General features: G+C 44.0%; 12 non-coding genes across 12 annotated transcripts; all 12 read right to left on the bottom strand.

The window, feature by feature from the left end:
* Positions 1-305: 305 nt before the first annotated feature.
* LOC124608575 lies at positions 306-424 on the bottom strand. The gene has a single exon (XR_006979195.1). It is a non-coding gene; the product is annotated as a U5 spliceosomal RNA (small nuclear RNA).
* Positions 425-3,927: 3,503 nt separating this feature from the next.
* Positions 3,928-4,134, bottom strand: LOC124608421. The gene has a single exon (XR_006979064.1). It is a non-coding gene; the product is annotated as a small nucleolar RNA U3 (small nucleolar RNA).
* Positions 4,135-6,568: 2,434 nt separating this feature from the next.
* Positions 6,569-6,687, bottom strand: LOC124608574. Its single transcript, XR_006979194.1, has one exon. It is a non-coding gene; the product is annotated as a U5 spliceosomal RNA (small nuclear RNA).
* Positions 6,688-7,641: 954 nt separating this feature from the next.
* Positions 7,642-7,848, bottom strand: LOC124608420. Its single transcript, XR_006979063.1, has one exon. It is a non-coding gene; the product is annotated as a small nucleolar RNA U3 (small nucleolar RNA).
* A 2,442-nt stretch (positions 7,849-10,290) lies between these two features.
* Positions 10,291-10,409, bottom strand: LOC124608573. The gene has a single exon (XR_006979193.1). It is a non-coding gene; the product is annotated as a U5 spliceosomal RNA (small nuclear RNA).
* A 954-nt stretch (positions 10,410-11,363) lies between these two features.
* LOC124608492 lies at positions 11,364-11,570 on the bottom strand. Its single transcript, XR_006979125.1, has one exon. It is a non-coding gene; the product is annotated as a small nucleolar RNA U3 (small nucleolar RNA).
* Positions 11,571-13,990: 2,420 nt separating this feature from the next.
* On the bottom strand, positions 13,991-14,109 carry LOC124608572. The gene has a single exon (XR_006979192.1). It is a non-coding gene; the product is annotated as a U5 spliceosomal RNA (small nuclear RNA).
* A 954-nt stretch (positions 14,110-15,063) lies between these two features.
* On the bottom strand, positions 15,064-15,270 carry LOC124608491. Its single transcript, XR_006979124.1, has one exon. It is a non-coding gene; the product is annotated as a small nucleolar RNA U3 (small nucleolar RNA).
* A 2,440-nt stretch (positions 15,271-17,710) lies between these two features.
* On the bottom strand, positions 17,711-17,829 carry LOC124608571. The gene has a single exon (XR_006979191.1). It is a non-coding gene; the product is annotated as a U5 spliceosomal RNA (small nuclear RNA).
* A 954-nt stretch (positions 17,830-18,783) lies between these two features.
* LOC124608490 lies at positions 18,784-18,990 on the bottom strand. The gene has a single exon (XR_006979123.1). It is a non-coding gene; the product is annotated as a small nucleolar RNA U3 (small nucleolar RNA).
* Positions 18,991-21,420: 2,430 nt separating this feature from the next.
* On the bottom strand, positions 21,421-21,539 carry LOC124608568. Its single transcript, XR_006979190.1, has one exon. It is a non-coding gene; the product is annotated as a U5 spliceosomal RNA (small nuclear RNA).
* Positions 21,540-22,493: 954 nt separating this feature from the next.
* LOC124608489 lies at positions 22,494-22,700 on the bottom strand. Its single transcript, XR_006979122.1, has one exon. It is a non-coding gene; the product is annotated as a small nucleolar RNA U3 (small nucleolar RNA).
* Positions 22,701-23,141: the final 441 nt, after the last annotated feature.

Below are 23,141 nucleotides of genomic sequence, written 5' to 3'. Positions count from 1 at the left end.
TGTGCAACTGCAGTGCAAGTAAACACTCTCAAATCATCTAGAACTGAGGTACGGAAAGGGTTCACCAAGTGTTTCCAGGTAGTCCTGTAGCTCCCTCTCTGTCTTTACACAATCGTCTAACACACTGTACGCCATTTCAGGGCAAATGTACTTGTTTCATTATACTACGACACGGCCTATTACAATTTCAAATTTTAAAAAAACAAATATCTGCCTGATCCAACGTCATCCGCTACTCCACGCCCTTCATTCACACAACACAATCTACCTCTTGCTACTTACATTACGTTTTCACTTGTGATTATGGCTCAGCAATAGCCGAGCACTACGAAAAATACCTTATAGACTCATTTAATGTTCCCCTCCACGGAAATCTTTAGTAAAAGGCGAAAGATTTATTCGTTTTGAAGGGAAACCAGAGTGCCGATCAACGTTTTTTTTTTTTTTTTTTTTTTTTACTTTATTGTTATTTTAAAACCTGTACAATTCAGGTAGGCTGGCAGCGGCACACTACGCCGCTCTTCAGCCATAGCGTTTTACAAGAGTATAAAACATGGTGAATAACAATGAACAAAGTGACGGGCAAAAGAGAGAGGTCACAGAGACATAAAAAAAAAAAAACACGGAGTCGTTCACATGTGACGATAACAACACGGAAAACACGTCGGCACGGCGCACAAAACACTGGTGAGTCCGACGGCACAAGTGAACGTAGGAGTGGGATGGCGGACACCAAAAACACTATATGACGTCACACACACGAAGCACAAAAGGCGACGATCTCCGGCGCGCGAATGTTCACTATACGTGTGCGAGTCCGGGGACCTGCCAAGAGAGGAGGAGGAGGAAGGGGAGTGGGAGAGCGAGAGGGGAGAGCAGAGATGCCACGGGCAGGGGAGATAGGGGGGAGGGAGGAAGGGGGAGAGGAAGCCCGGGGGAAGAGGGGGAAGGGAGGGGACAGGGAGATGGAAAAAGAAGGGAAGAGAAGAGAAGGGAGGGAGGGTGCCGAAAGGAAAGGACACGGGAAGTGGGGGGTGGGGCAGGGTCAAAGTTGATAGGAGGGGTAGATGGAGGGGACGAGGACATCATCAGGGAGAGGGAGCTGGCGGAAGCCACCTTGGGAGAGGGTATGGAGGGTGGAGAGATGGAGACCGGGTGGGACGTGCGAATACAGGCGCGGCAGCGGGCGGGGGTGGGAGAGGAGCGAGGAAACGAGCGGGTGAGGAGGATCAAGTTTACGTGAGGTGTACAGGATACGTATCCTTTCAAGGAAAAGGAGGAGGTGGGGGAAGGGGATGAGATCATACAGGATCCGTGTGGGGGAGGGGAGACGGATGCGATAGGCAAGGCGGAGAGCATGGCGTTCAAGGATTTGGAGGGATTTATAGAAGGTAGGGGGGGCGGAGATCCAGGCTGGATGGGCGTAACAAAGGATAGGGCGGATGATGGATTTATAGGTGTGGAGGATTGTGGAGGGGTCCAGACCCCACGTGCGGCCGGAAAGGAGCTTGAGGAGACGGAGTCGGGAACGTGCCTTGGCTTGGATTGTCTGGAGATGGGGAGTCCAGGAGAGGCGACGGTCGAGGGTGACGCCAAGGTACTTAAGGGTGGGAGTGAGGGCGATAGGACGGCCATAGACGGTGAGATAGAAATCAAGGAGGCGGAAGGAAGGGGTGGTTTTGCCTACAATGATCGCCTGGGTTTTGGGGGGATTGACCTTGAGCAACCACTGGTTGCACCAAGCGGTGAACCGGTCAAGATGGGATTGGAGAAGGCGTTGGGAGCGTTGCAGGGTGGGGGCAAGGGCGAGGAAGGCGGTGTCATCGGCAAACTGGAGAAGGTGGACGGGGGGCGACGGCGGCGGCATGTCCGCCGTGTACAAAAGGTACAGAAGGGGGGAGAGGACGGAGCCTTGGGGCACACCGGCGGAGGGGAAAAAGGTGTAGGAATCAGTGTTATGGATGGTGACATAGGAAGGACGGCGGGAGAGAAAGGAACCGATCAGACGGACGTAGTTAATGGGAAGGGCAAAGGTTTGGAGCTTGAAGAGGAGACCGGAATGCCAGACGCGGTCATAAGCGCGTTCGAGGTCAAGTGAGAGGAAGATGGCGGAGCGACGGGAATTAAGCTGTTCGGAAAGGAGATGAGTGAGGTGAAGGAGAAGATCGTCGGAAGAGAAGGATGGCCGAAAGCCACACTGGGTGACGGGAAGGAGGCGGTGCTGGCGGAGATGCTGGTGGATGCGGCGGGTGAGGATAGATTCTAGGACCTTGCTGAAGACCGAGGTAAGGCTGATGGGACGGTAGGAGGAGACGGCGGACGGCGGTTTGCCAGGTTTAAGGAACATGAGGATACGGGAGGTTTTCCACAGGTCGGGGTAGTAACCGGTGGACAGGACTACATTGTAGAGCCTGGCCAGGGTGGAGAGGAAAGAGACAGGAGCTTCACGAAGGTGACGGTAGGTGGCACGATCGTGACCAGGAGCGGTGTTGCGTTTTGTGCGGAGTGTAGCAATGAGATCCTGTGTAGTGATAGGGGCATTGAGGTCCGTGTGTGTAATGTTGTCCAAGTACTGGAAGCCAGGAGCGAGGGGAGGGGAAGAGGTGTCAGTTCGATCGCGGATATCTGGGAAGAGGGAGTAATCGAACTGGGGATCATCGGGGACAGAAAATACATCGGAGAGGTAGGAGGCAAAGTGATTGGCCTTACTAAGGGAGTCAGGGAAAGGGTGATCATCATGGAGAAGAGGATAATAGGGGGAGGGTTTAGTTCCGGTAAGGCGACGGAAGGCCGACCAGAACTTGGACGAGTTGATTGGTAGGGTTGCATTTAAACGGGTGCATGTCTGTCGCCAGTCCCGGCGTTTCTTAGCCGCGAGCAAATTACGAACGTGTCGCTGGAGTTGCCGGTGGCGTCGTAGTGTGTCCGGGTCACGCGTGCGGAGGAAGGCACGGTAGAGACGACGGGATTCGCCGATCAACGCCCTCACTTCAATACTTATGGCTGCTTCTCTATTACTTCTCCGCGAGAACGCGGAAAATTCTTTCCGTCTTGTCTACTTCTCTACCGTCAACAGACTTCCAGTGTCATGCAAGCACACACCCCAAACTAACTGTCAACGCTGAAACACGTGTCTGCCAAATGTCGTCGCTATTACTCTTTAGTTAACTATTTTCATCATTTCTGTCACCATTCAAGCTGCTTCATTACCTCACCTGCCGACAGATGGCAGCACGCCTAATTCCTGTCGGCGACTCACCGTCCGACATACAACGTCCGACACACAACTGCCCGCACTGCTCTGCATCTAACACTAATCTCTCTCCTCCCTACCACATTCGTTCACTGAAAAAAACTGACAACTAGACAGTTCTTTGTACGCAAAACTAGGCCACATCAGACGCAACGTGTATGTAGATGTATGGTGCAAGGGAAATATCCCCCTACTCCCACACATCTAATTAATACTAGTTGACAACAGAAATAAAATTTCTGTCGATAGTATTCGAACCAGTCTTATTCATTTGCCAATTTCATGCATTCCTTCTTGCAGATAACAGTGCCTTGCAAATCGCTCAATTCATGTTTGCTAGCCAAACGTGCTCCTCCTAAATGTTTCGTACAGCATGCATTAGTGGTGATTATCAACACTGTGTTGTGTGTCAGCTTTTTATCGTCATCAATTGCACTCTTCTTGTGTTGCTCACTCAGTCTTGTAACTCAAAAGTACGTCGTTGTCATCCAAGCCTAGCACTTGGAGCAGGCCAAATCAAATGGCTCGTCCCCGTGACACTCGAGAAACTTCCACAAGGCTTTCATGACATGTCGCAATCAAAGTCCTTCCACAAGCTGCAGCGACATTTCTGCAACGACGCGGGTCCCGATACCAAAGGTATGACTTACGCTTCTGATCTATATAATAAAACCACCACTCGGAAAGCGCTATTCCCTTCCCACATCCCTCAGAATGTGGTGAACGATCATCGATTACAACCAAGATGCGATGAATCTCGATCGCAAGCCTCACGCTCAGGGAGAGTGCTACCACTCATCATCGTGGTTACGTCTACTCCAGCTTTGAACTAGAGAGAGTTGAAGACATACTACAGAAATGATCCTGTGAAGTATGATCTTGCTTGCAAGCTATCACCGCTCGCTACTTATGCCACGAGACCGTCAACACGCCCTACGAGAATACGACACACTCTTCACATTTCGCGATTTACAAGCTCCGACATTCTGCAAAGAACCTACTTCTACTCTTACTTGGCCGCCATGATCTCGCTCAGCTATTTTGTGCGCTACCAGTGCTTCTTGCGTTCCGAAATGAGAGACCATTGCCTCAGGCGAGACTGTATGTAAACACCGCTTGCACCTCCGGCCGCTAGATGGCGGCCTGGGGCACATACAGTAGCATTCTACGGCGCAAGCAGACACGCCAAATAGCCACTGAAAGAGAAACACACAAGAGGGCATTCATAGGACTCTTGTGCTTTCTTTAAAACCGCCTCTCTCTTCGAAATTTTTCGCACAGCACTAGCTCATTCACCTCACTCTAACAGTGCGAACTCTTGTCGATATTTGGCCTCTTTCATGCATACTTCCTCTTTCGTTTCACTTTGCGTCTTACTTGATACCCGCCCTTGGAGCTGCTGACATACAATACTCGCAACAAATGTGTTTCTCTCTGTATCTCTTTTCGCCTATCACGAGTATTGCTTTTCCTCACATGGCAATTATGAAAACACCCACAGCTGAACAAACACTTCAATTCAGCGCCACGTCCATACTATCAATCATACACCAGTAATTTCACAGCTACTTGCTCCACTAATACATTTCTTATGTCTACTGTTAAACAGATGAAGAATCAAAGTATACAACAAGTCTCTATGAACATCACTGTCAGGACATTTTACAGACCTACGCATACCATGCCAATCTGTATGCTTCAACTATGATGGCCCATGTGCTATGAATACAGAAATTTCTCATAAAATAACAAATAATTTTACAACTATACAACTACTCCGACAAGCTCCTTACTAAAATGCTACATGTTTAGCAATCCCCCCATCATCTCAGAATAATCCCAAGCAGTGCTTTCATCCCATGAGCACTTCTTTGCAAGCAAAACCACAAACTACTTTTTATACTAGCTTCCTTGTCACAGTGAACAGGAAACTAATGCTAGTGCCTCAGTTTACTAAAAAGCTTTTTTCGCTTGCAACATATAAACTACCAACTTGAACCTCACACTCACACACACACACACACACACACACACACACACACATACAGAAAACTTAATTCCACAGAAATTTAGGAGTCACAGTGGTTACCTCACATTTTCATACATACTCAAATAGCTACTTCTGTGCACTTCACACAATGTTCTCATCGTGTTCCACCAGAGAACACAGTTATCACTATGCATGGATTCTGGTAAAAGAGCATTAAAAAAACAAACAGCCTGATCAAAGTGATTATCTGCACATCCTCTGCCAATATCATGTCACTCTATACCCGAGGGAAACTAGAATGCAGGGAAAGGAGCTTTGTTGTGAGCACTGTGTTGGTATTTCATCATTTACTGACCAAAGTCTTCTCAAGCCAAGTATGCACCAGCTCTGTGTATGGCTGGGTCAATCAAGAGCCCCTATCAATTTTACTTAAAAGACAAGCAGCATCAACAACTCACAGGAGGCACTGAACATTTTTACCATTATCTGCACCACCTTCCACTGATTTACTGAAGAAGAAACTGCAAAGTCTGCCCAATTTTGTACACAAGTAATCTTGAAAACATTGGAGTCAACAGCAGATACATAGTTTCCAAGACTGTAGCTAGGAACAACCCTTCAATTTCAAGATTTATCTCTCACTGAGACACACCATACCCAAACTACACCTAGCAGGAAATTATTACTTACTTCATTTCTAGCTATTTATGTCATATTCAACAACTGTCTCTTTCTCACCTAAATCTTCTACACAACTGAGTACACTGTTATGAACAAACACATTATGGCAACAAGCCAGTGTCACTAATATCCACTCTATTGAAAACCATTTAAATACTCATCCTGCCCAACTAACCACCATCTTCGGCCCAAAGCTCACTCACATCATACCTACAAATCACAAACTTCTGTGGTAAAAATAATTTTGGGTTTCAAAACATAATCTACTAATCACATACCAGTATTTCTTACAAAGCCTATCATTCATCATTCACTTCAAAATATCAGTTTATATGCTGTTGTGCAACTGCAGTGCAAGTAAACACTCTCAAATCATCTAGAACTGAGGTACGGAAAGGGTTCACCAAGTGTTTCCAGGTAGTCCTGTAGCTCCCTCTCTGTCTTTACACAATCGTCTAACACACTGTACGCCATTTCAGGGCAAATGTACTTGTTTCATTATACTACGACACGGCCTATTACAATTTCAAATTTTAAAAAAACAAATATCTGCCTGATCCAACGTCATCCGCTACTCCACGCCCTTCATTCACACAACACAATCTACCTCTTGCTACTTACATTACGTTTTCACTTGTGATTATGGCTCAGCAATAGCCGAGCACTACGAAAAATACCTTATAGACTCATTTAATGTTCCCCTCCACGGAAATCTTTAGTAAAAGGCGAAAGATTTATTCGTTTTGAAGGGAAACCAGAGTGCCGATCAACGCCCTCACTTCAATACTTATGGCTGCTTCTCTATTACTTCTCCGCGAGAACGCGGAAAATTCTTTCCGTCTTGTCTACTTCTCTACCGTCAACAGACTTCCAGTGTCATGCAAGCACACACCCCAAACTAACTGTCAACGCTGAAACACGTGTCTGCCAAATGTCGTCGCTATTACTCTTTAGTTAACTATTTTCATCATTTCTGTCACCATTCAAGCTGCTTCATTACCTCACCTGCCGACAGATGGCAGCACGCCTAATTCCTGTCGGCGACTCACCGTCCGACATACAACGTCCGACACACAACTGCCCGCACTGCTCTGCATCTAACACTAATCTCTCTCCTCCCTACCACATTCGTTCACTGAAAAAAACTGACAACTAGACAGTTCTTTGTACGCAAAACTAGGCCACATCAGACGCAACGTGTATGTAGATGTATGGTGCAAGGGAAATATCCCCCTACTCCCACACATCTAATTAATACTAGTTGACAACAGAAATAAAATTTCTGTCGATAGTATTCGAACCAGTCTTATTCATTTGCCAATTTCATGCATTCCTTCTTGCAGATAACAGTGCCTTGCAAATCGCTCAATTCATGTTTGCTAGCCAAACGTGCTCCTCCTAAATGTTTCGTACATCATGCATTAGTGGTGATTATCAACACTGTGTTGTGTGTCAGCTTTTTATCGTCATCAATTGCACTCTTCTTGTGTTGCTCACTCAGTCTTGTAACTCAAAAGTACGTCGTTGTCATCCAAGCCTAGCACTTGGAGCAGGCCAAATCAAATGGCTCGTCCCCGTGACACTCGAGAAACTTCCACAAGGCTTTCATGACATGTCGCAATCAAAGTCCTTCCACAACCTGCAGCGACATTTCTGCAACGACGCGGGTCCCGATACCAAAGGTATGACTTACGCTTCTGATCTATATAATAAAACCACCACTCGGAAAGCGCTATTCCCTTCCCACATCCCTCAGAATGTGGTGAACGATCATCGATTACAACCAAGATGCGATGAATCTCGATCGCAAGCCTCACGCTCAGGGAGAGTGCTACCACTCATCATCGTGGTTACGTCTACTCCAGCTTTGAACTAGAGAGAGTTGAAGACATACTACAGAAATGATCCTGTGAAGTATGATCTTGCTTGCAAGCTATCACCGCTCGCTACTTATGCCACGAGACCGTCAACACGCCCTACGAGAATACGACACACTCTTCACATTTCGCGATTTACAAGCTCCGACATTCTGCAAAGAACCTACTTCTACTCTTACTTGGCCGCCATGATCTCGCTCAGCTATTTTGTGCGCTACCAGTGCTTCTTGCGTTCCGAAATGAGAGACCATTGCCTCAGGCGAGACTGTATGTAAACACCGCTTGCACCTCCGGCCGCTAGATGGCGGCCTGGGGCACATACAGTAGCATTCTACGGCGCAAGCAGACACGCCAAATAGCCACTGAAAGAGAAACACACAAGAGGGCATTCATAGGACTCTTGTGCTTTCTTTAAAACCGCCTCTCTCTTCGAAATTTTTCGCACAGCACTAGCTCATTCACCTCACTCTAACAGTGCGAACTCTTGTCGATATTTGGCCTCTTTCATGCATACTTCCTCTTTCGTTTCACTTTGCGTCTTACTTGATACCCGCCCTTGGAGCTGCTGACATACAATACTCGCAACAAATGTGTTTCTCTCTGTATCTCTTTTCGCCTATCACGAGTATTGCTTTTCCTCACATGGCAATTATGAAAACACCCACAGCTGAACAAACACTTCAATTCAGCGCCACGTCCATACTATCAATCATACACCAGTAATTTCACAGCTACTTGCTCCACTAATACATTTCTTATGTCTACTGTTAAACAGATGAAGAATCAAAGTATACAACAAGTCTCTATGAACATCACTGTCAGGACATTTTACAGACCTACGCATACCATGCCAATCTGTATGCTTCAACTATGATGGCCATTGTGCTATGAATACAGAAATTTCTCATAAAATAACAAATAATTTTACAACTATACAACTACTCCGACAAGCTCCTTACTAAAATGCTACATGTTTAGCAATCCCCCCATCATCTCAGAATAATCCCAAGCAGTGCTTTCATCCCATGAGCACTTCTTTGCAAGCAAAACCACAAACTACTTTTTATACTAGCTTCCTTGTCACAGTGAACAGGAAACTAATGCTAGTGCCTCAGTTTACTAAAAAGCTTTTTTCGCTTGCAACATATAAACTACCAACTTGAACCTCACACACACACACACACACACACACACACACACACACACACACACACACATACAGAAAACTTAATTCCACAGAAATTTAGGAGTAACAGTGGTTACCTCACATTTTCATACATACTCAAATAGCTACTTCTGTGCACTTCACACAATGTTCTCATCGTGTTCCACCAGAGAACACAGTTATCACTATGCATGGATTCTGGTAAAAGAGCATTAAAAAAACAAACAGCCTGATCAAAGTGATTATCTGCACATCCTCTGCCAATATCATGTCACTCTATACCCGAGGGAAACTAGAATGCAGGGAAAGGAGCTTTGTTGTGAGCACTGTGTTGGTATTTCATCATTTACTGACCAAAGTCTTCTCAAGCCAAGTATGCACCAGCTCTGTGTATGGCTGGGTCAATCAAGAGCCCCTATCAATTTTACTTAAAAGACAAGCAGCATCAACAACTCACAGGAGGCACTGAACATTTTTACCATTATCTGCACCACCTTCCACTGATTTACTGAAGAAGAAACTGCAAAGTCTGCCCAATTTTGTACACAAGTAATCTTGAAAACATTGGAGTCAACAGCAGATACATAGTTTCCAAGACTGTAGCTAGGAACAACCCTTCAATTTCAAGATTTATCTCTCACTGAGACACACCATACCCAAACTACACCTAGCAGGAAATTACTACTTACTTCATTTCTAGCTATTTATGTCATATTCAACAACTGTCTCTTTCTCACCTAAATCTTCTACACAACTGAGTACACTGTTATGAACAAACACATTATGGCAACAAGCCAGTGTCACTAATATCCACTCTATTGAAAACCATTTAAATACTCATCCTGCCCAACTAACCACCATCTTCGGCCCAAAGCTCACTCACATCATACCTACAAATCACAAACTTCTGTGGTAAAAATAATTTTGGGTTTCAAAACATAATCTACTAATCACATACCAGTATTTCTTACAAAGCCTATCATTCATCATTCACTTCAAAATATCAGTTTATATGCTGTTGTGCAACTGCAGTGCAAGTAAACACTCTCAAATCATCTAGAACTGAGGTACGGAAAGGGTTCACCAAGTGTTTCCAGGTAGTCCTGTAGCTCCCTCTCTGTCTTTACACAATCGTCTAACACACTGTACGCCATTTCAGGGCAAATGTACTTGTTTCATTATACTACGACACGGCCTATTACAATTTCAAATTTTAAAAAAACAAATATCTGCCTGATCCAACGTCATGCGCTACTCCACGCCCTTCATTCACATAACACAATCTACCTCTTGCTACTTACATTACGTTTTCACTTGTGATTATGGCTCAGCAATAGCCGAGCACTACGAAAAATACCTTATAGACTCATTTAATGTTCCCCTCCACGGAAATCTTTAGTAAAAGGCGAAAGATTTATTCGTTTTGAAGGGAAACCAGAGTGCCGATCAACGCCCTCACTTCAATACTTATGGCTGCTTCTCTATTACTTCTCCGCGAGAACGCGGAAAATTCTTTCCGTCTTGTCTACTTCTCTACCGTCAACAGACTTCCAGTGTCATGCAAGCACACACCCCAAACTAACTGTCAACGCTGAAACACGTGTCTGCCAAATGTCGTCGCTATTACTCTTTAGTTAACTATTTTCATCATTTCTGTCACCATTCAAGCTGCTTCATTACCTCACCTGCCGACAGATGGCAGCACGCCTAATTCCTGTCGGCGACTCACCGTCCGACATACAACGTCCGACACACAACTGCCCGCACTGCTCTGCATCTAACACTAATCTCTCTCCTCCCTACCACATTCGTTCACTGAAAAAAACTGACAACTAGACAGTTCTTTGTACGCAAAACTAGGCCACATCAGACGCAACGTGTATGTAGATGTATGGTGCAAGGGAAATATCCCCCTACTCCCACACATCTAATTAATACTAGTTGACAACAGAAATAAAATTTCTGTCGATAGTATTCGAACCAGTCTTATTCATTTGCCAATTTCATGCATTCCTTCTTGCAGATAACAGTGCCTTGCAAATCGCTCAATTCATGTTTGCTAGCCAAACGTGCTCCTCCTAAATGTTTCGTACATCATGCATTAGTGGTGATTATCAACACTGTGTTGTGTGTCAGCTTTTTATCGTCATCAATTGCACTCTTCTTGTGTTGCTCACTCAGTCTTGTAACTCAAAAGTACGTCGTTGTCATCCAAGCCTAGCACTTGGAGCAGGCCAAATCAAATGGCTCGTCCCCGTGACACTCGAGAAACTTCCACAAGGCTTTCATGACATGTCGCAATCAAAGTCCTTCCACAACCTGCAGCGACATTTCTGCAACGACGCGGGTCCCGATACCAAAGGTATGACTTACGCTTCTGATCTATATAATAAAACCACCACTCGGAAAGCGCTATTCCCTTCCCACATCCCTCAGAATGTGGTGAACGATCATCGATTACAACCAAGATGCGATGAATCTCGATCGCAAGCCTCACGCTCAGGGAGAGTGCTACCACTCGTCATCGTGGTTACGTCTACTCCAGCTTTGAACTAGAGAGAGTTGAAGACATACTACAGAAATGATCCTGTGAAGTATGATCTTGCTTGCAAGCTATCACCGCTCGCTACTTATGCCACGAGACCGTCAACACGCCCTACGAGAATACGACACACTCTTCACATTTCGCGATTTACAAGCTCCGACATTCTGCAAAGAACCTACTTCTACTCTTACTTGGCCGCCATGATCTCGCTCAGCTATTTTGTGCGCTACCAGTGCTTCTTGCGTTCCGAAATGAGAGACCATTGCCTCAGGCGAGACTGTATGTAAACACCGCTTGCACCTCCGGCCGCTAGATGGCGGCCTGGGGCACATACAGTAGCATTCTACGGCGCAAGCAGACACGCCAAATAGCCACTGAAAGAGAAACACACAAGAGGGCATTCATAGGACTCTTGTGCTTTCTTTAAAACCGCCTCTCTCTTCGAAATTTTTCGCACAGCACTAGCTCATTCACCTCACTCTAACAGTGCGAACTCTTGTCGATATTTGGCCTCTTTCATGCATACTTCCTCTTTCGTTTCACTTTGCGTCTTACTTGATACCCGCCCTTGGAGCTGCTGACATACAATACTCGCAACAAATGTGTTTCTCTCTGTATCTCTTTTCGCCTATCACGAGTATTGCTTTTCCTCACATGGCAATTATGAAAACACCCACAGCTGAACAAACACTTCAATTCAGCGCCACGTCCATACTATCAATCATACACCAGTAATTTCACAGCTACTTGCTCCACTAATACATTTCTTATGTCTACTGTTAAACAGATGAAGAATCAAAGTATACATCAAGTCTCTATGAACATCACTGTCAGGACATTTTACAGACCTACGCATACCATGCCAATCTGTATGCTTCAACTATGATGGCCCATGTGCTATGAATACAGAAATTTCTCATAAAATAACAAATAATTTTACAACTATACAACTACTCCGACAAGCTCCTTACTAAAATGCTACATGTTTAGCAATCCCCCCATCATCTCAGAATAATCCCAAGCAGTGCTTTCATCCCATGAGCACTTCTTTGCAAGCAAAACCACAAACTACTTTTTATACTAGCTTCCTTGTCACAGTGAACAGGAAACTAATGCTAGTGCCTCAGTTTACTAAAAAGCTTTTTCCGCTTGCAACATATAAACTACCAACTTGAACCTCACACACACACACACACACACACACACATACAGAAAACTTAATTCCACAGAAATTTAGGAGTAACAGTGGTTACCTCACATTTTCATACATACTCAAATAGCTACTTCTGTGCACTTCACACAATGTTCTCATCGTGTTCCACCAGAGAACACAGTTATCACTATGCATGGATTCTGGTAAAAGAGCATTAAAAAAACAAACAGCCTGATCAAAGTGATTATCTGCACATCCTCTGCCAATATCATGTCACTCTATACCCGAGGGAAACTAGAATGCAGGGAAAGGAGCTTTGTTGTGAGCACTGTGTTGGTATTTCATCATTTACTGACCAAAGTCTTCTCAAGCCAAGTATGCACCAGCTCTGTGTATGGCTGGGTCAATCAAGAGCCCCTATCAATTTTACTTAAAAGACAAGCAGCATCAACAACTCACAGGAGGCACTGAACATTTTTACCATTATCTGCACCACCTTCCACTGATTTACTGAAGAAGAAACTGCAAAGTCTGCCCAATTTTGTACACAAGTAATCTTGAAAACATTGGAGTCAACAGCAGATACATAGTTTCCAAGACTGTAGCTAGGAACAACCCTTCAATTTCAAGATTTATCTCTCACTGAGACACACCATACCCAAACTACACCTAGCAGGAAATTACTACTTACTTCATTTCTAGCTATTTATGTCATATTCAACAACTGTCTCTTTCTCACCTAAATCTTCTACACAACTGAGCACACTGTTATGAACAAACACATTATGGCAACAAGCCAGTGTCACTAATATCCACTCTATTGAAAACCATTTAAATACTCATCCTGCCCAACTAACCACCATCTTCGGCCCAAAGCTCACTCACATCATACCTACAAATCACAAACTTCTGTGGTAAAAATAATTTTGGGTTTCAAAACATAATCTACTAATCACATACCAGTATTTCTTACAAAGCCTATCATTCATCATTCACTTCAAAATATCAGTTTATATGCTGTTGTGCAACTGCAGTGCAAGTAAACACTCTCAAATCATCTAGAACTGAGGTACGGAAAGGGTTCACCAAGTGTTTCCAGGTAGTCCTGTAGCTCCCTCTCTGTCTTTACACAATCGTCTAACACACTGTACGCCATTTCAGGGCAAATGTACTTGTTTCATTATACTACGACACGGCCTATTACAATTTCAAATTTTAAAAAAACAAATATCTGCCTGATCCAACGTCATCCGCTACTCCACGCCCTTCATTCACACAACACAATCTACCTCTTGCTACTTACATTACGTTTTCACTTGTGATTATGGCTCAGCAATAGCCGAGCACTACGAAAAATACCTTATAGACTCATTTAATGTTCCCCTCCACGGAAATCTTTAGTAAAAGGCGAAAGATTTATTCGTTTTGAAGGGAAACCAGAGTGCCGATCAACGCCCTCACTTCAATACTTATGGCTGCTTCTCTATTACTTCTCCGCGAGAACGCGGAAAATTCTTTCCGTCTTGTCTACTTCTCTACCGTCAACAGACTTCCAGTGTCATGCAAGCACACACCCCAAACTAACTGTCAACGCTGAAACACGTGTCTGCCAAATGTCGTCGCTATTACTCTTTAGTTAACTATTTTCATCATTTCTGTCACCATTCAAGCTGCTTCATTACCTCACCTGCCGACAGATGGCAGCACGCCTAATTCCTGTCGGCGACTCACCGTCCGACATACAACGTCCGACACACAACTGCCCGCACTGCTCTGCATCTAACACTAATCTCTCTCCTCCCTACCACATTCGTTCACTGAAAAAAACTGACAACTAGACAGTTCTTTGTACGCAAAACTAGGCCACATCAGACGCAACGTGTATGTAGATGTATGGTGCAAGGGAAATATCCCCCTACTCCCACACATCTAATTAATACTAGTTGACAACAGAAATAAAATTTCTGTCGATAGTATTCGAACCAGTCTTATTCATTTGCCAATTTCATGCATTCCTTCTTGCAGATAACAGTGCCTTGCAAATCGCTCAATTCATGTTTGCTAGCCAAACGTGCTCCTCCTAAATGTTTCGTACATCATGCATTAGTGGTGATTATCAACACTGTGTTGTGTGTCAGCTTTTTATCGTCATCAATTGCACTCTTCTTGTGTTGCTCACTCAGTCTTGTAACTCAAAAGTACGTCGTTGTCATCCAAGCCTAGCACTTGGAGCAGGCCAAATCAAATGGCTCGTCCCCGTGACACTCGAGAAACTTCCACAAGGCTTTCATGACATGTCGCAATCAAAGTCCTTCCACAACCTGCAGCGACATTTCTGCAACGACGCGGGTCCCGATACCAAAGGTATGACTTACGCTTCTGATCTATATAATAAAACCACCACTCGGAAAGCGCTATTCCCTTCCCACATCCCTCAGAATGTGGTGAACGATCATCGATTACAACCAAGATGCGATGAATCTCGATCGCAAGCCTCACGCTCAGGGAGAGTGCTACCACTCGTCATCGTGGTTACGTCTACTCCAGCTTTGAACTAGAGAGAGTTGAAGACATACTACAGAAATGATCCTGTGAAGTATGATCTTGCTTGCAAGCTATCACCGCTCGCTACTTATGCCACGAGACCGTCAACACGCCCTACGAGAATACGACACACTCTTCACATTTCGCGATTTACAAGCTCCGACATTCTGCAAAGAACCTACTTCTACTCTTACTTGGCCGCCATGATCTCGCTCAGCTATTTTGTGCGCTACCAGTGCTTCTTGCGTTCCGAAATGAGAGACCATTGCCTCAGGCGAGACTGTATGTAAACACCGCTTGCACCTCCGGCCGCTAGATGGCGGCCTGGGGCACATACAGTAGCATTCTACGGCGCAAGCAGACACGCCAAATAGCCACTGAAAGAGAAACACACAAGAGGGCATTCATAGGACTCTTGTGCTTTCTTTAAAACCGCCTCTCTCTTCGAAATTTTTCGCACAGCACTAGCTCATTCACCTCACTCTAACAGTGCGAACTCTTGTCGATATTTGGCCTCTTTCATGCATACTTCCTCTTTCGTTTCACTTTGCGTCTTACTTGATACCCGCCCTTGGAGCTGCTGACATACAATACTCGCAACAAATGTGTTTCTCTCTGTATCTCTTTTCGCCTATCACGAGTATTGCTTTTCCTCACATGGCAATTATGAAAACACCCACAGCTGAACAAACACTTCAATTCAGCGCCACGTCCATACTATCAATCATACACCAGTAATTTCACAGCTACTTGCTCCACTAATACATTTCTTATGTCTACTGTTAAACAGATGAAGAATCAAAGTATACATCAAGTCTCTATGAACATCACTGTCAGGACATTTTACAGACCTACGCATACCATGCCAATCTGTATGCTTCAACTATGATGGCCCATGTGCTATGAATACAGAAATTTCTCATAAAATAACAAATAATTTTACAACTATACAACTACTCCGACAAGCTCCTTACTAAAATGCTACATGTTTAGCAATCCCCCCATCATCTCAGAATAATCCCAAGCAGTGCTTTCATCCCATGAGCACTTCTTTGCAAGCAAAACCACAAACTACTTTTTATACTAGCTTCCTTGTCACAGTGAACAGGAAACTAATGCTAGTGCCTCAGTTTACTAAAAAGCTTTTTCCGCTTGCAACATATAAACTACCAACTTGAACCTCACACACACACACACACACACACACACACACACACACACACACACACATACAGAAAACTTAATTCCACAGAAATTTAGGAGTAACAGTGGTTACCTCACAATTTCATACATACTCAAATAGCTACTTCTGTGCACTTCACACAATGTTCTCATCGTGTTCCACCAGAGAACACAGTTATCACTATGCATGGATTCTGGTAAAAGAGCATTAAAAAAACAAACAGCCTGATCAAAGTGATTATCTGCACATCCTCTGCCAATATCATGTCACTCTATACCCGAGGGAAACTAGAATGCAGGGAAAGGAGCTTTGTTGTGAGCACTGTGTTGGTATTTCATCATTTACTGACCAAAGTCTTCTCAAGCCAAGTATGCACCAGCTCTGTGTATGGCTGGGTCAATCAAGAGCCCCTATCAATTTTACTTAAAAGACAAGCAGCATCAACAACTCACAGGAGGCACTGAACATTTTTACCATTATCTGCACCACCTTCCACTGATTTACTGAAGAAGAAACTGCAAAGTCTGCCCAATTTTGTACACAAGTAATCTTGAAAACATTGGAGTCAACAGCAGATACATAGTTTCCAAGACTGTAGCTAGGAACAACCCTTCAATTTCAAGATTTATCTCTCACTGAGACACACCATACCCAAACTACACCTAGCAGGAAATTACTACTTACTTCATTTCTAGCTATTTATGTCATATTCAACAACTGTCTCTTTCTCACCTAAATCTTCTACACAACTGAGTACACTGTTATGAACAAACACATTATGGCAACAAGCCAGTGTCACTAATATCCACTCTATTGAAAACCATTTAAATACTCATCCTGCCCAACTAACCACCATCTTCGGCCCAAAGCTCACTCACATCATACCTACAAATCACAAACTTCTGTGGTAAAAATAATTTTGGGTTTCAAAACATAATCTACTAATCACATACCAGTATTTCTTACAAAGCCTATCATTCATCATTCACTTCAAAATATCAGTTTATATGCTGTTGTGCAACTGCAGTGCAAGTAAACACTCTCAAATCATCTAGAACTGAGGTACGGAAAGGGTTCACCAAGTGTTTCCAGGTAGTCCTGTAGCTCCCTCTCTGTCTTTACACAATCGTCTAACACACTGTACGCCATTTCAGGGCAAATGTACTTGTTTCATTATACTACGACACGGCCTATTACAATTTCAAATTTAAAAAAAACAAATATCTGCCTGATCCAACGTCATGCGCTACTCCACGCCCTTCATTCACATAACACAATCTACCTCTTGCTACTTACATTACGTTTTCACTTGTGATTATGGCTCAGCAATAGCCGAGCACTACGAAAAATACCTTATAGACTCATTTAATGTTCCCCTCCACGGAAATCTTTAGTAAAAGGCGAAAGATTTATTCGTTTTGAAGGGAAACCAGAGTGCCGATCAACGCCCTCACTTCAATACTTATGGCTGCTTCTCTATTACTTCTCCGCGAGAACGCGGAAAATTCTTTCCGTCTTGTCTACTTCTCTACCGTCAACAGACTTCCAGTGTCATGCAAGCACACACCCCAAACTAACTGTCAACGCTGAAACACGTGTCTGCCAAATGTCGTCGCTATTACTCTTTAGTTAACTATTTTCATCATTTCTGTCACCATTCAAGCTGCTTCATTACCTCACCTGCCGACAGATGGCAGCACGCCTAATTCCTGTCGGCGACTCACCGTCCGACATACAACGTCCGACACACAACTGCCCGCACTGCTCTGCATCTAACACTAATCTCTCTCCTCCCTACCACATTCGTTCACTGAAAAAAACTGACAACTAGACAGTTCTTTGTACGCAAAACTAGGCCACATCAGACGCAACGTGTATGTAGATGTATGGTGCAAGGGAAATATCCCCCTACTCCCACACATCTAATTAATACTAGTTGACAACAGAAATAAAATTTCTGTCGATAGTATTCGAACCAGTCTTATTCATTTGCCAATTTCATGCATTCCTTCTTGCAGATAACAGTGCCTTGCAAATCGCTCAATTCATGTTTGCTAGCCAAACGTGCTCCTCCTAAATGTTTCGTACATCATGCATTAGTGGTGATTATCAACACTGTGTTGTGTGTCAGCTTTTTATCGTCATCAATTGCACTCTTCTTGTGTTGCTCACTCAGTCTTGTAACTCAAAAGTACGTCGTTGTCATCCAAGCCTAGCACTTGGAGCAGGCCAAATCAAATGGCTCGTCCCCGTGACACTCGAGAAACTTCCACAAGGCTTTCATGACATGTCGCAATCAAAGTCCTTCCACAAGCTGCAGCGACATTTCTGCAACGACGCGGGTCCCGATACCAAAGGTATGACTTACGCTTCTGATCTATATAATAAAACCACCACTCGGAAAGCGCTATTCCCTTCCCACATCCCTCAGAATGTGGTGAACGATCATCGATTACAACCAAGATGCGATGAATCTCGATCGCAAGCCTCACGCTCAGGGAGAGTGCTACCACTCGTCATCGTGGTTACGTCTACTCCAGCTTTGAACTAGAGAGAGTTGAAGACATACTACAGAAATGATCCTGTGAAGTATGATCTTGCTTGCAAGCTATCACCGCTCGCTACTTATGCCACGAGACCGTCAACACGCCCTACGAGAATACGACACACTCTTCACATTTCGCGATTTACAAGCTCCGACATTCTGCAAAGAACCTACTTCTACTCTTACTTGGCCGCCATGATCTCGCTCAGCTATTTTGTGCGCTACCAGTGCTTCTTGCGTTCCGAAATGAGAGACCATTGCCTCAGGCGAGACTGTATGTAAACACCGCTTGCACCTCCGGCCGCTAGATGGCGGCCTGGGGCACATACAGTAGCATTCTACGGCGCAAGCAGACACGCCAAATAGCCACTGAAAGAGAAACACACAAGAGGGCATTCATAGGACTCTTGTGCTTTCTTTAAAACCGCCTCTCTCTTCGAAATTTTTCGCACAGCACTAGCTCATTCACCTCACTCTAACAGTGCGAACTCTTGTCGATATTTGGCCTCTTTCATGCATACTTCCTCTTTCGTTTCACTTTGCGTCTTACTTGATACCCGCCCTTGGAGCTGCTGACATACAATACTCGCAACAAATGTGTTTCTCTCTGTATCTCTTTTCGCCTATCACGAGTATTGCTTTTCCTCACATGGCAATTATGAAAACACCCACAGCTGAACAAACACTTCAATTCAGCGCCACGTCCATACTATCAATCATACACCAGTAATTTCACAGCTACTTGCTCCACTAATACATTTCTTATGTCTACTGTTAAACAGATGAAGAATCAAAGTATACATCAAGTCTCTATGAACATCACTGTCAGGACATTTTACAGACCTACGCATACCATGCCAATCTGTATGCTTCAACTATGATGGCCCATGTGCTATGAATACAGAAATTTCTCATAAAATAACAAATAATTTTACAACTATACAACTACTCCGACAAGCTCCTTACTAAAATGCTACATGTTTAGCAATCCCCCCATCATCTCAGAATAATCCCAAGCAGTGCTTTCATCCCATGAGCACTTCTTTGCAAGCAAAACCACAAACTACTTTTTATACTAGCTTCCTTGTCACAGTGAACAGGAAACTAATGCTAGTGCCTCAGTTTACTAAAAAGCTTTTTCCGCTTGCAACATATAAACTACCAACTTGAACCTCACACACACACACACACACACACACACACACACACACATACAGAAAACTTAATTCCACAGAAATTTAGGAGTAACAGTGGTTACCTCACAATTTCATACATACTCAAATAGCTACTTCTGTGCACTTCACACAATGTTCTCATCGTGTTCCACCAGAGAACACAGTTATCACTATGCATGGATTCTGGTAAAAGAGCATTAAAAAAACAAACAGCCTGATCAAAGTGATTATCTGCACATCCTCTGCCAATATCATGTCACTCTATACCCGAGGGAAACTAGAATGCAGGGAAAGGAGCTTTGTTGTGAGCACTGTGTTGGTATTTCATCATTTACTGACCAAAGTCTTCTCAAGCCAAGTATGCACCAGCTCTGTGTATGGCTGGGTCAATCAAGAGCCCCTATCAATTTTACTTAAAAGACAAGCAGCATCAACAACTCACAGGAGGCACTGAACATTTTTACCATTATCTGCACCACCTTCCACTGATTTACTGAAGAAGAAACTGCAAAGTCTGCCCAATTTTGTACACAAGTAATCTTGAAAACATTGGAGTCAACAGCAGATACATAGTTTCCAAGACTGTAGCTAGGAACAACCCTTCAATTTCAAGATTTATCTCTCACTGAGACACACCATACCCAAACTACACCTAGCAGGAAATTACTACTTACTTCATTTCTAGCTATTTATGTCATATTCAACAACTGTCTCTTTCTCACCTAAATCTTCTACACAACTGAGTACACTGTTATGAACAAACACATTATGGCAACAAGCCAGTGTCACTAATATCCACTCTATTGAAAACCATTTAAATACTCATCCTGCCCAACTAACCACCATCTTCGGCCCAAAGCTCACTCACATCATACCTACAAATCACAAACTTCTGTGGTAAAAATAATTTTGGGTTTCAAAACATAATCTACTAATCACATACCAGTATTTCTTACAAAGCCTATCATTCATCATTCACTTCAAAATATCAGTTTATATGCTGTTGTGCAACTGCAGTGCAAGTAAACACTCTCAAATCATCTAGAACTGAGGTACGGAAAGGGTTCACCAAGTGTTTCCAGGTAGTCCTGTAGCTCCCTCTCTGTCTTTACACAATCGTCTAACACACTGTACGCCATTTCAGGGCAAATGTACTTGTTTCATTATACTACGACACGGCCTATTACAATTTCAAATTTTAAAAAAACAAATATCTGCCTGATCCAACGTCATCCGCTACTCCACGCCCTTCATTCACACAACACAATCTACCTCTTGCTACTTACATTACGTTTTCACTTGTGATTATGGCTCAGCAATAGCCGAGCACTACGAAAAATACCTTATAGACTCATTTAATGTTCCCCTCCACGGAAATCTTTAGTAAAAGGCGAAAGATTTATTCGTTTTGAAGGGAAACCAGAGTGCCGATCAACGCCCTCACTTCAATACTTATGGCTGCTTCTCTATTACTTCTCCGCGAGAACGCGGAAAATTCTTTCCGTCTTGTCTACTTCTCTACCGTCAACAGACTTCCAGTGTCATGCAAGCACACACCCCAAACTAACTGTCAACGCTGAAACACGTGTCTGCCAAATGTCGTCGCTATTACTCTTTAGTTAACTATTTTCATCATTTCTGTCACCATTCAAGCTGCTTCATTACCTCACCTGCCGACAGATGGCAGCACGCCTAATTCCTGTCGGCGACTCACCGTCCGACATACAACGTCCGACACACAACTGCCCGCACTGCTCTGCATCTAACACTAATCTCTCTCCTCCCTACCACATTCGTTCACTGAAAAAAACTGACAACTAGACAGTTCTTTGTACGCAAAACTAGGCCACATCAGACGCAACGTGTATGTAGATGTATGGTGCAAGGGAAATATCCCCCTACTCCCACACATCTAATTAATACTAGTTGACAACAGAAATAAAATTTCTGTCGATAGTATTCGAACCAGTCTTATTCATTTGCCAATTTCATGCATTCCTTCTTGCAGATAACAGTGCCTTGCAAATCGCTCAATTCATGTTTGCTAGCCAAACGTGCTCCTCCTAAATGTTTCGTACATCATGCATTAGTGGTGATTATCAACACTGTGTTGTGTGTCAGCTTTTTATGGTCATCAATTGCACTCTTCTTGTGTTGCTCACTCAGTCTTGTAACTCAAAAGTACGTCGTTGTCATCCAAGCCTAGCACTTGGAGCAGGCCAAATCAAATGGCTCGTCCCCGTGACACTCGAGAAACTTCCACAAGGCTTTCATGACATGTCGCAATCAAAGTCCTTCCACAAGCTGCAGCGACATTTCTGCAACGACGCGGGTCCCGATACCAAAGGTATGACTTACGCTTCTGATCTATATAATAAAACCACCACTCGGAAAGCGCTATTCCCTTCCCACATCCCTCAGAATGTGGTGAACGATCATCGATTACAACCAAGATGCGATGAATCTCGATCGCAAGCCTCACGCTCAGGGAGAGTGCTACCACTCGTCATCGTGGTTACGTCTACTCCAGCTTTGAACTAGAGAGAGTTGAAGACATACTACAGAAATGATCCTGTGAAGTATGATCTTGCTTGCAAGCTATCACCGCTCGCTACTTATGCCACGAGACCGTCAACACGCCCTACGAGAATACGACACACTCTTCACATTTCGCGATTTACAAGCTCCGACATTCTGCAAAGAACCTACTTCTACTCTTACTTGGCCGCCATGATCTCGCTCAGCTATTTTGTGCGCTACCAGTGCTTCTTGCGTTCCGAAATGAGAGACCATTGCCTCAGGCGAGACTGTATGTAAACACCGCTTGCACCTCCGGCCGCTAGATGGCGGCCTGGGGCACATACAGTAGCATTCTACGGCGCAAGCAGACACGCCAAATAGCCACTGAAAGAGAAACACACAAGAGGGCATTCATAGGACTCTTGTGCTTTCTTTAAAACCGCCTCTCTCTTCGAAATTTTTCGCACAGCACTAGCTCATTCACCTCACTCTAACAGTGCGAACTCTTGT

Source organism: Schistocerca americana, chromosome 3 (assembly GCF_021461395.2).
Source record: "Schistocerca americana isolate TAMUIC-IGC-003095 chromosome 3, iqSchAmer2.1, whole genome shotgun sequence".
NCBI lineage: Eukaryota > Metazoa > Arthropoda > Insecta > Orthoptera > Acrididae > Schistocerca > Schistocerca americana.
This window is presented reverse-complemented; position numbering and strand designations above follow the sequence as displayed.